Consider the following 11,660-nt stretch of genomic DNA (forward strand, 5'->3'; position numbering starts at 1 on the left):
TTCTGCAAGTTTGCAAAGTGCACAGAGATGCAGTCACTAGAATGAGGCCATTACTCTCATCTGGCATCCCTAAGCCTTTGCCTCAATTTTCAAACAGTTTGTAAGTGAAGGATATATGCAAGATTTGTCTAATTAGTAAAGGTAAAGATTCCCTTAGGGTTTGATGTGTGGGGATCTCTGCCATCCCAGAAGGCATGCTGAGACCAATTTCTTTGGTTTCATTCCCTCACAGAAAAAAAAAAAAAGAAAAAAAAAAGAAAAAAAAAAAGAAAAAAAAAAAAAACGATGAGGCTCTTTCTGTGCCACGCTGTGGCAGCTCTGCCCTCTCAGCCTTTCCCTTCAGCCCTTTGGTTCTTTTCCCTGAGCCTTGATCCCCATCCTCAGCCAAGGGCCCCTGGAGCCCTTTCCAGGGCTGCAGGAAAAGCTCCCTCAGCCATGACCACAGAAGAGCTTCAGGAAGAGTTTATTGTCTCTTGCTGTCTCTTAGACAGAATTGGTATGGATCACCTTGGAGTTGTAGAGGAACAAATTTTCAGGGACTATTCCTCTTCAAATTTGTTTTGTTCTAACCCGGAAGGAAGACAAAGAGGAGTGCAGCGGCGGCGGCTGGCCTCTGAGTCTCTGGATTCCCGGCTAGCTGCGGCCAGCACCGCCGGCAGTACTGAGGGGGGAAGGGCACCCTCCCGCTAGGAGACTTCCTGGGGAGAGTGCTTAAGGCGGAATGCCTTCAGGAGAGCGAGAATCCACGGAGCCGTTTGGAGAGGAGCCGGGCTGCGACCCACAGGAGAAAGACAGGACCGCGCCGACAGGGAAAAGGAAGGTGTTTTATTGAAAGTGCGTCGTGCGCGGACAAAAAGGCATGCCCGGCAGGGCCTTATAACCAGAATACAATGACCAATCTAAATTTTTGAGAGGAGGGAATAACACGTAACAAACATCTCGGATCTCCAGTGGGAATAAACTGAGGGTTGAACCCTGACCCCTGGTCCAATCATTCAATGTCCAAGGCAGAAGGTTCTGGATGGAAGGGTGTGGACACCGAATAACAGACAGGCAGCCAGGGAGGGATTAGGAGAGATAACTCGTAGGGAAGGGGAGGGGAAAAGTGCAACTGACGGGGCGATCTAGAAGAGGGAGAGAGAGAGAGCCCGGGCAGAACCATAAACAGGAATGGGGGGCACAGGAATAAACCAACTTAAAACTAATGCACCCCAACAGAGGAGGTTCTCTGCTGGTGCTAAGTTATGCTTGCAATTAGTGTAATAGTAGTCATTAAGTTGGGGAAAGTAACAAGAGCAGTGCAGCGAGCACTTCATGCAATACAAGTTAGGACCCAGCCCTACAGATCCCGGAGTTGATGCAGTTTCACAGGGTGGTTTTAACCAGGAAGTTTGTCTTTTTTTCTTTTTATAGGAACATACCCACTTCCCTGCTGAAGATCAGCACAACCAGTCTGGGAGTGGGGCAGCTGCCAGCAGTTTTAAATCGAGATGTGATAATAATTTTTCACTTAGACTCTGTCACCTTTGGCTTACATAGAGGAGGCTTTTCCTTCCTTTTCATAATGGGTATGTAGTGGGCCAAATTTCTCTTTCCTGTTTATAGAAACCTTCCTGGAGTTGAGATGGAGCTGGGGGAGAGCCAATGAAATTTTGAATTGCCACCACAGTTGCTTCTATTGACAATTTACTAATGTTTGTGACTTGTCTGCATTCTCATCACAAGTGACATGTTGGGAGACCAAATATGAGTCAAAGAACTATATTTTATTTTTTTAATGGAAAAAAAAAGGTGGCATACGAAAACTCCTATGGATGTCTAATTTTTCTCACCATAAACTTCTACGTATTTGAAATCATGTTAACCTTCTCAGCTCTGCCTTGGGAGGTTTTAGAATTATTATGGTCTGGCTGCATTTTTCAGATATCAGAATAAGGAACTAAAGAATCCTAACAGAAAACAAAAAATGTCCCATGAGGAATGGTTCCCTTCACCTTCCCCAACTCCTTTTTTCCTGCAATGCAGTCACCCCAGCAGCAGCGCCATCGCGGCAGTGAGTCTGAGAGGTGGCAGCTCTCTGGCCCACATGGTGCTGCTGGCAGAGCCGGCTGCTGCCTACTCAAGGCTCAGGGGGGCCCCTGAGCTGCCGAGCTGCACGGCCAGAGCCATCTCAATGCTGCAGTGCAGGCCAGAGGCGCCGCTCAGCCGGAAGCTGCAGGACTTGCTGGAGGGCAGCGCCGTGAGCTGGCAGTGGCGCGACTGCGGCAGAAGCGGCCAGGCCGACAGCACCAACATCTGCACCCAGCGGGTGACTTTCTGCAGGTCCAAGTAGGAGCCCGTGCAGAGGGTGTCCAGCAGGTACCACTCCTGATCCGTGGGCAGCTGGCCACCAGCGGCGTGCAGGAAGCACGTGTGCCCCAGCAGCTGCTCCCCGGAGCACAGGCACTTCAGCACCACACGGATGCGCCTGGCTGGCGGCCGCTTGGTGCTCTCCGGGCTGAAGCAGTGGCCGGGGGGTGGCCGCAGGATGACCAGCGTGCGGTAGCTGCTGCTGCTCTCCTGGACGCTGCAGGCTGCAGGGCTGGTGTCCGTCCCGGCAGCTGGGTGCAGCTCCGGCATGAAGCTCCTCCAGGAGAGCACTCGGCACACACCCAGGAGCTCGTCCACCAGCTCCTGCAGCACCTTCGTGCTGGGCAGGCCCTGCTGCAGAATCACAGAATCACAGAACAGCTGGGCTTGGTAGTGACCTTTAGGGACTGTCCAATTTGATCCCACAGAAATGAGGAGGAACATTCCCAATGAGATCAGTTTGCTCACAGCCCCCTCCCGCCTTGTCCTGGATCTGCCCATTGGTGAATGGGCTGGGCACAGCCAAAATGCTGCCACCCCTGTCTGCACCCTTGTCCTTCTCATGCTCACTCACCTTCTCCTTGCTGCTGAACTTCACCCTGACAATATTCATCTTGCTGATGGATTCCTCCTGCGTGCTGTGTCTGGCAGAGCCACACTTCCATCTCGTGACCAGCCAGAAGGCCAGAGGGAGCAGAGGCAGCCACAGCAGCTGCCATAGACAAAGGAAAAAGCTTTCCATGATGGAATTGTTGCCATCAATCTCCTGCAGGAGCCGAGTCATTTCCTGCTGCAGATACTCCTTGCGCTCTTGCATCCTTTCAGCTTCATTCTTTTCAATTGCTGGATTCCCTTTCTGCCCAGCTATGGTCAGCCAAGGCAGCCACAGCAGCTGTCGTACAGAAAGGAGCAGGCTTTCCATGATGGAATTGTTGTCATCCACCTCCCGCAGGAGCCGAGTCATCTCCCGATGCAGAAATTCCTCGCGCTCCCGGATCCGCCTGACCGCATCTTTATCAATTTTCATGTCTGCTTTCAACCCACTGGGGGTGAATAACAGGGCCAGGATGAAGGCCAGTGTTGGAGACATGGCCTGGTGGGAGAAAGGGGGCTCAGCATGTCTGGCTGGGAGGGACCAGGGAGCTGGTGACACCTGCAATGTCCCCAGAGCCTCTCTGGGCACCTGCCACATTGAGAGCCCCAAGCCCCACTTCCCTCAGCCCTGGGGACAGTGCCCTGCCCTGAGGGTCCCAGCTCTCACTCTGGCTTTAAATCCCCAGGGCACCTTTCCCAGCCCCCGTCCAGACCAGCATTTTCCCTGCATGTGCACTCACTGGCTGCCAGAATCCAACTGCCCAGAGCTGCTCCTGACACAGAGGTCAGTGTGACCTCTCCTCTGTGATGTCACAGCCAGCAGAACCATGTCACTCAGCTGCCAATCTGGCTGTGCCCCTGCTCACAGCTCCCACTGTGACCCCTGCCCTGGCATGTCCCAGCCCCCAGAGCCACACCTGCCCGGCCATGAGCCCCAGCCTTGGTCCCCACTGCCGGCCTCAGTGGCTCCTGGCCATCCTCACCCTGAGTGCAAAGCCAGCCCCAGGAGCCCCCCAGGGCGCTCTGGATCCAGGCTGAGACACCCTCAAGCCATCACTGAAAGGGACATGGATGGGGACTGCAGCTGGATCTTCCAGTGCTCACCACCCCTGACTGTGCTCCAGGTGAACCCAAACCTCAGCAGCTGCAGCATCTTCAGAAGTTTATAAGACTTTGTGTTCTACATGTGTGAATTTCATGCAAAGATATATACCAATGTGCAATTGCTCAAACATATTCAAGTCATCTGATAAAATAAAAATAATTTTTTTTAAGAAGGCATAGCTTCTTTTATAGTTATTTTTTGCAAGCTTTTAAGAATGCTTTCAGTTTTCAACATTCTGTTATATTCTAACAGCACAACTGTGTCTCCTTTTTATAAGGGTAGTTGGAAGACCCCAGTAAATTTGTCTTAAGAATATCAAGTCTTTAAAACCATTGGAAAGCAGAGAGGTAAAACCCTCTAACAGCCTTACTAAAAGGATGTGTAACTAAATACAGTTTTGTCTCTCTGTGTAGTCTGGATGTAACAAATCTGTGAATTGAAATTTGCAAATACTCAATCTTTACTAAATCTTGCAGCCTATCACAATTTAATTTTTTTCTTGCCAATGTGTTCTATTTACAGGTTGTTCTCTTGAGAAATTACCTCTGAGGGAGCCCTGTTCTCCCATGAAGCCTCTTGGAAACCTTACTCCCCACCAGCAAATAAATGGTGCCATGGTCAAAACACCCTGTGACTTGGGGAAGCCTGCTCTGCTAGCACCTAGCATTACCATAATTCGTGACCAAAAAAATTAAGCACAAGAGATTTTTCCATCAGTTCAAATCTGGCTGCAGAAACAATATTGATTTTTGAGGCAGAAAAAAGAAAATAGAAGCCTCAATATTGGTCCCTGGGGTTAATGCTGCAAAAACTTAAAACAAATGCTAAGAGAATCGAAAGTGCTTGCTCAGTAAGCAAACCAGTGCTACCTCCTAAGCACTGAGCTGCTACTAAATGCTAATAACACCAAGCATGTAACACTCTAAAACCAGCAGCAATACACTTTTCACTGGTCACCATGGACACAGCTGCCACAACTTTGAAAGGATGTACTGCTTCAAATTTCTTCACACCCAACATCCATCCATCTAAACATCCAGAGCTGAGGGAGCAAGTAAAGGACTTAAAAGTTGAGAAGAACCCAGATGGCATCAATGAACTTTTCAGACAATGGGGGTTGACAGGATAGGTTTCATCATTTGTTAGAGGAATTTTTCGGGTTGCAATCATTGTTTTTACTCATGTTTCCCTGTTTAGTTAAGTGTCTGCAGAGATCCACTGGGGAAATCTTCATAGTAAGAAAAAACAGGGGAATTGTGGAATCCTCTGACTCCTCCCCCTCAAGGAAGATCATATCACAGAGTTTTCCCAACCTAGGCTGATAGAGAAGACTTAACCCCTGACGCTCTGCAGCACTTCTGCCAATCCACATCAGATTGCCTCCCCCACTGGCCAGCTGACACCGCCCACCCCAATTATTCATCCCTCATCCCCCTACAGGTTGCTGCCCTTGGCCCTGCCCTGTGCCCGCCCCTGTGCCCTCAGGTCACCGGTCACTGACCCCACACTGAAGTCCTGCAGACCACATGGTTTGGTCTTTTGTCTCTGGTCCCTCTGGCGTGCTGGATGCAGTAAAACCCTTGCTGGAATATGCCATGCAAAGACCCTTCCTGCCTTCCTGTGCTGAGCTGTCTGTGGCGTGTGCGTGTGCATGGACTGGAAATGGCTGTTCTCGTGGCCTTCCTTGGAGCGGCTTCTGAAGGAGACACCTCCAAGAAGATTGCAGCATTTCTACCACCCTGCAGCGCTGCAACACTAAATAAATACACAAAAATCAACTTAGGTTAAAAAAATGAAATTTTTATAAATTGCTACACTGGCGATGTCAACATACAAATATCAATTTAAGGTTGCAAAACAAATTTTTTCCTACTATCATGCAATGTAAATATTTACAAATATCAAATACAGTTAAAAAAACCTAATGTACTGAAACACTCTACAAACACTAATTAGAAACAAATATCAATCAAAGCTTAACAACTAAATTGATTACAAATTACTACAACTGAACAGCCCATACACAAACACAAGAATATCAATATTCCTCTCTAAATAACCCTAGGCCTAGAACTAAATGAACACAATTTCAGAACTGTACAAATCCATACGCGTTTCAATAGAATTAAATACACCACAACAATGTGCAGTGTAAATATATATTAAGTGTTACATATGACATATAGTAAGATATATGTAAACATATTCTTAAGAATCCTATCTATAAATACAAATATCAGTGTACCAATAGAAAAATCCATCTAACTGTAACAGTGGAACTATAGAGCTGTACAACTGTACACATATGTGAATATAACAAAGCAGGGACGTAAAGTGAACATAGGTACACATATATATAACTGCATACATATCTATGTTTTTATATATGTTTACACACACACAAACACATATATATACATACATAACATACATCCATAAATGCAACTAGATACACGTTCATAATATCTATACAAATATCAGTCAATGTATGTAAATATCCCTACACTTGTAACTATCCAAGTCTAAGTCTACCCATCCATAAACAGAACCAGATCAGCAGGGATTGCAGCCCCCCATGTTCCCAGGCTCTCCCTCGGTCTCCTCCTCCCGTGCAGAGCAGCTCTCCTGGACAGGGACAGCAGATGGGACATCTGGGAAGCAAAGGGAACACTGAGTCAGTATGGGGACGTTTCCCTTGGCAGCAGCTGCACTTCCATCAGGGAAGAGGAAATGTCAGAGCCTCCCCAGGAGGGTCAGAAGGAAAAGCAGCCAAGCGGGCCAGGCTGTGGTGAGCTGTTCACTTCTTTCAGGCATCCCAGTTGCTCTGGGGGAACTCCCTCATGTCACGTTATTGAACCACCTCTGCACTTACCAAGACTGTGGCCCCCAAATCAAGCAGTACTTCTGTCTCCAGCTGCTTGCACCAATGACAGGGAACATCCTCTGACAGCGCTGGGGCACAAAGTTACCTTCCACAGCTCATCTGACAGGGCCTTGTTCTTCCTCTGCTCCCTGTCTTTCTCCTTATCTTCCACTTGGAATTTTTGCAGCATTTCTTTTTCTTTCCCCTTGATCAGTGCTAAAATGAATATTTCTCTTCCAAGCTTGAGTTTGTTCAGTGATCCTGTGGAGTGTTTTCTCAGAACCCCTTGTAGTGGAATTAAATGTTCATTTCAGCAATTCTGGAGATGTTCTGTGTGATTTATGCAAGTCTCCAGTTCATTAGGGCACCACTTAGGAAGGTACAAAGATAAGAAGGATGTTTCTATATGTCAGTTCACTAGTGGAATATTCATGGATAGAGAGAGTGATTAGCTGCATTTAACGTGTACTCCTAACCTGAAAGTGCAACAGGTAACTTGGGGAGAAATTAAAGCCAGATCTCTCCTTCCACCAGCCTGTATTCAAAGTAAAGTAAATAGAGCAGAGTGAGAATGTTAGTGTTGAGTTCCTAATGTGCCTTATTAAGGTGTTCTTAAAGTAATGCAGATAAAATCTGGGTTGGCATTCCTAATTTCCAGACTCTCCTTGTCAGTTTCATTGACTCTGAAAACAGCAGAGATGTGCCCATCCTACCTTATCAATTGATTTGGGGAGGTTTTAGGTTCAGATTCTCTGAGGCTTTAGCTTTTTAGATCTCTAGACAATGCTTCCAGGAATCTAAATGGCTTTCAGAAATTAAACTTTGCTCCTTTTTATCTCAGTCTGGTGCACTTGTGTGCACCAGAAACCTTCAGTGAATGGATTCCACTCTAATACAACTCCAAGCTGAATCTCTCAGCTCTGTTTACACTGGTGGTTTACTCTCCTGCACAGTGCAATTTTAAAACCTTCATTCCTTTTTATCTGTCTTTCTTTTTCTGTTTTAGCTTGCAAATGCATGCAGATGTATCAGAAATTAAACATTTAATCACTTCCTGTCTAGTAATTTCGTTTTATCCTGTTCTGATGTTATGCTAGCCTTGTATGTTTTATTCTAAGTGCACTCATGTTTTCTTGAATGTGGAAGTTTTAGAATGCAATGTTCTCATACATCTCCTTTCACGAAACCCTTCACTATCATCAGCAGAAGTAACTGTGTGGTTCCTTTCTGCTTTGTAGAAGATTTTGGGAAACTCAAGTCCTGCTCAGCTACAAAAAACATTTATGGTGCTTGGTAATTCTCCTAAGAACTGAAGTTAACATAAAGCAATGGCAGCTGCTTTTTCACTTGACAGAAATTGGAAGAAAGCACACTGCAGATACTGAGGAATGCAGTGCAAGGATGGTGGGCATCCCTCAGTTATCCCAGCAGATTGATATCACTGGCAACATTCCCTCTTTTCCAAAGGGTTTTCATTTGCTTTGGCTGTACTTTGTATGGCTGCAGATCACATTTCCCTTGATTTCAGGAAGTATCTTGGCAATAACTCTTGGTAATATACCTTGCTAATTCCCCCCTTGGAGGAATTACTCAGTTCTGCAGTCCTCAATATATGCCCTGTTTTAAAACACTTTTATGCTATTTTCCCTGTCTTGGTGTCTTCACACTTGTTCAACAAGGTTCTCTTTCTGAGGATACAAATCACAATATCCCAAGGGATTAAAAATGCTTGCATATTTGTTCCCTAAATACTTACAAAAGAACAATAAGAAAAATCCGTATAAATGCTGGATGTAAAATACAAATAAAAATAAACTTGAGAGTTCTCCCAAAACCCTTATGAAAAAGCCCCAATGTATTCTATAAATCCTGATAATTTGTCTACAGAATACAAAAAGGGACATGTTCTAGAAGAGAAAATTTGTACCACAGTGCTGCACAGAATTCTACACTTTCACGCTTTTTGCACTTCAGGGGCAGTATCATTCTCTGCACTGCAGTGCTCTGAGCATGTTCTGCTCACCATGGCAGCTTTCTGCTCTCCCTGGTACAGATCATCCTCCCAGCCAAGGCTGAGTGCAGCCACCACAGCTCGCAGCACCTTCCCGCACAGCAAGAGCCGAGAGATGGCTTCCCCCAGCTGCTGCGTGTTCTAACACTGCCACCTCGCAGCTGCTGAGAGCCTCAATTCCTGGGTTGCGGCGTGTTAGTTTATTGAGTCCAATGTTCTATTAGCTTGTCGTATGTTCAGGTGTTCCCCGAGTTATCACAGTTAGTTTCTCCCCTGCCTTATGCCCTCCTACCCAACTGTCCCTCCAGGAATCCCCTCCCTCCTTCCCAGATTTTTCCCTGTCTGGCAAAACAACCCGGCCCCTTTGCCCTGTCCATCAGCCCAAACCCTACCCTTTGTTCCAGAAAGTTCCCTGTCCCTCACCCTAAGATCCAATCCCTATCCCAACCCTCTGTCCTCCCCTTGTTCTGATTTGTTGCAGTCCTCAAAACCACACCCTGAGACTCATTTATTGGTTACTATATGGTGCCTGCGCCCTGTTTTAAGAGTTTTTAAAAACAGATCATCCTCCCAGCCAAGGCTGAGTGCAGCCACCACAGCTCACAGCACCTTCCCACACAGCAAGAGCCGAGCGAGAGCTCAGCTTGTGGTCCCGTTTGACAGTTCTGTCCTGTGTAACCTGTCCTTGCCTCTCCTAATAAATTTGCTGGACTTTGCACTGCAGAAGAGCCTCCTCTGCCTCCTTCACTCGGTGCTCGTGGCTCCTCCAGGGTCTCTACTGCTGGGCTGGCTTAGAGGTTCTGCCTCAGGCAAAACCCCAGTCTAGCCACTTCCCTGCTCTCGCCATTGCCCCTGGAGCATCACAGAGCTAGCCAGGGCTCTGGAGGACAGTGGCAGTGAGCCATGCCCTGGCATGTCCCAGCCCCCAGAGCCACACCTGCCAGGCCACGAGCCCCAGCCTTGGTCCCCACTGCCGGCCTCAGTGGCTCCTGGCCATCCTCACCCTGAGTGCAAAGCCAGCCCCAGGAGCCCCCCAGGGCGCTCTGGATCCAGCCTCAAGCCATCACTGAAAGGGACATGGATGGGGACTGCAGCTGGATCTTCCAGTGCTCACCACCCCTGACTGTGCTCCAGGTGAACCCAAACCTCAGCAGCTGCACCTTGAGCACATTGATCCTTCTTGCCCACCCTGGAACGTGGTATTCCCACATCATACCTGAGCCCTTTGCAGGGAGTGACCAGCTCCCAGCTGATCTGCTGCCTTGGCATTCTTTTGTGTTTCCCAGCAATGAACTTAATGGATCCACTCATGAGAATCCCAGCACAGCATTTGCTTCTCAGGACCTCTTAGGCAAAAAACCTCCACTCATCACTAGTTTTTGCACAGAGAAGGAGGTGCTGACAAGCATAAGGCACAGACAGGGCCCTGACATAAGAATTCCTGAGCCATTGGATTCTACACATTGCTGATGTGTAGAACAACCAGCTGCTTGGTTCATATTTCATAGGCAGTTGTGGATGGGGGTCGCTGCTGACAGGGTAGGAAAATTTGGGGAAATGAAGGTGCAGGAGACAAGCAAAACCAAGAAGCAAGAGGGAAGACACTTAGAAATACAGAGCACAAGAGAAGACCTTGGAGATGGCTCAATAGAAAATGTCAGCAGCAGCGCCCAGAGCCCGGAGCTGCTCACTGCCACCACAGGGGCTCCTCAGTGCCCTGCTGGTTTGTGTCTGATCCCTGCTGGGCTCCCTCTGCCCCTCCAGCAGACACAGCCCTGCCTGCAAAGGGCTCCGTGCTCTGGTGTTCTCAGCTTGCTGCAGGCTACATTCTTAGCAGCGCTGAAAGAAGAGGTGAAACAAAGAGCCCTTTTCTGTGCTGCCTGCAGCTCGGAGTGCCCGGAGCCCGGGCCGTGAAGAGCTGCTCCTGGCGCTGGCTGTGCTCAGCCCGCTGTGCCGAGCAGCCGTGGCCATGGAGACACAGGCGGGAGCTCTGCCCGAGGCCGGCAGCGGCCAGGTCCAGCTCGCAGCTGCGAGGACGCCGGCAGCCTGTGCCTGAGCCGAGGCCATGCGGGGGGTTTGCGGGCAGGGCTTTTGCGAGCCGGCCGGAATGTGCCGCCTCCTGTGTGGGCCCGGCTGTGGCAGAGGCAGCGGGAGCGCGGCGGGGCCGGCAGCGGCGGGCAGAGGCCGCGGAGAGCAGCAGCCCGGCCGGGCCCGCTGCGGACCGGCAGGGAGCTCCCGGGCAGCCCTCGGCCGTGTCTGTGCCCGCCGGGCAGGAGCCGCGGCAGGAGCCGGCCATAGCGGCAGCTCGCCGTGCCCGGGGCCGCGGCCGCAGCTCTCCCCGCCCGGCCGCAGCAGCAGCCGCTCGCCTCCGAGGCTCCGGCGCTTCCCGAAGAGGACGGGCCCGGCCCCCGGGACGCGCTGGAGCCCCGCAGCGAGAGGAGCCGCCGGCGCCGCAAACGGCAGCGCGGATGGCGCGGCCTGAGGAGGAGCAGATGAGGCTCTTGCTGGGCCACGCTGTGGCAGCTCTGCCCTCTCGCCTTCGCCTTCAGCCCGTTGCTGCTTTTCCCTGAGCCCTGATCCCCGTCCTTGGCCAAGGGCCCCCGGAGCCCTTTCCAGGGCTGCAGGGAAAGCTCCCTCAGTCACAGAATCACAGAATCACTGGGTTGGAAGACACCTTCAAGATCATGGAGTCCAACCCATGCCCTAACACCTCAACTAAACCACGGCACCTAGTGCCA

Source organism: Passer domesticus, chromosome 4 (genome assembly GCF_036417665.1).
Source record: "Passer domesticus isolate bPasDom1 chromosome 4, bPasDom1.hap1, whole genome shotgun sequence".
Lineage (NCBI taxonomy): Eukaryota > Metazoa > Chordata > Aves > Passeriformes > Passeridae > Passer > Passer domesticus.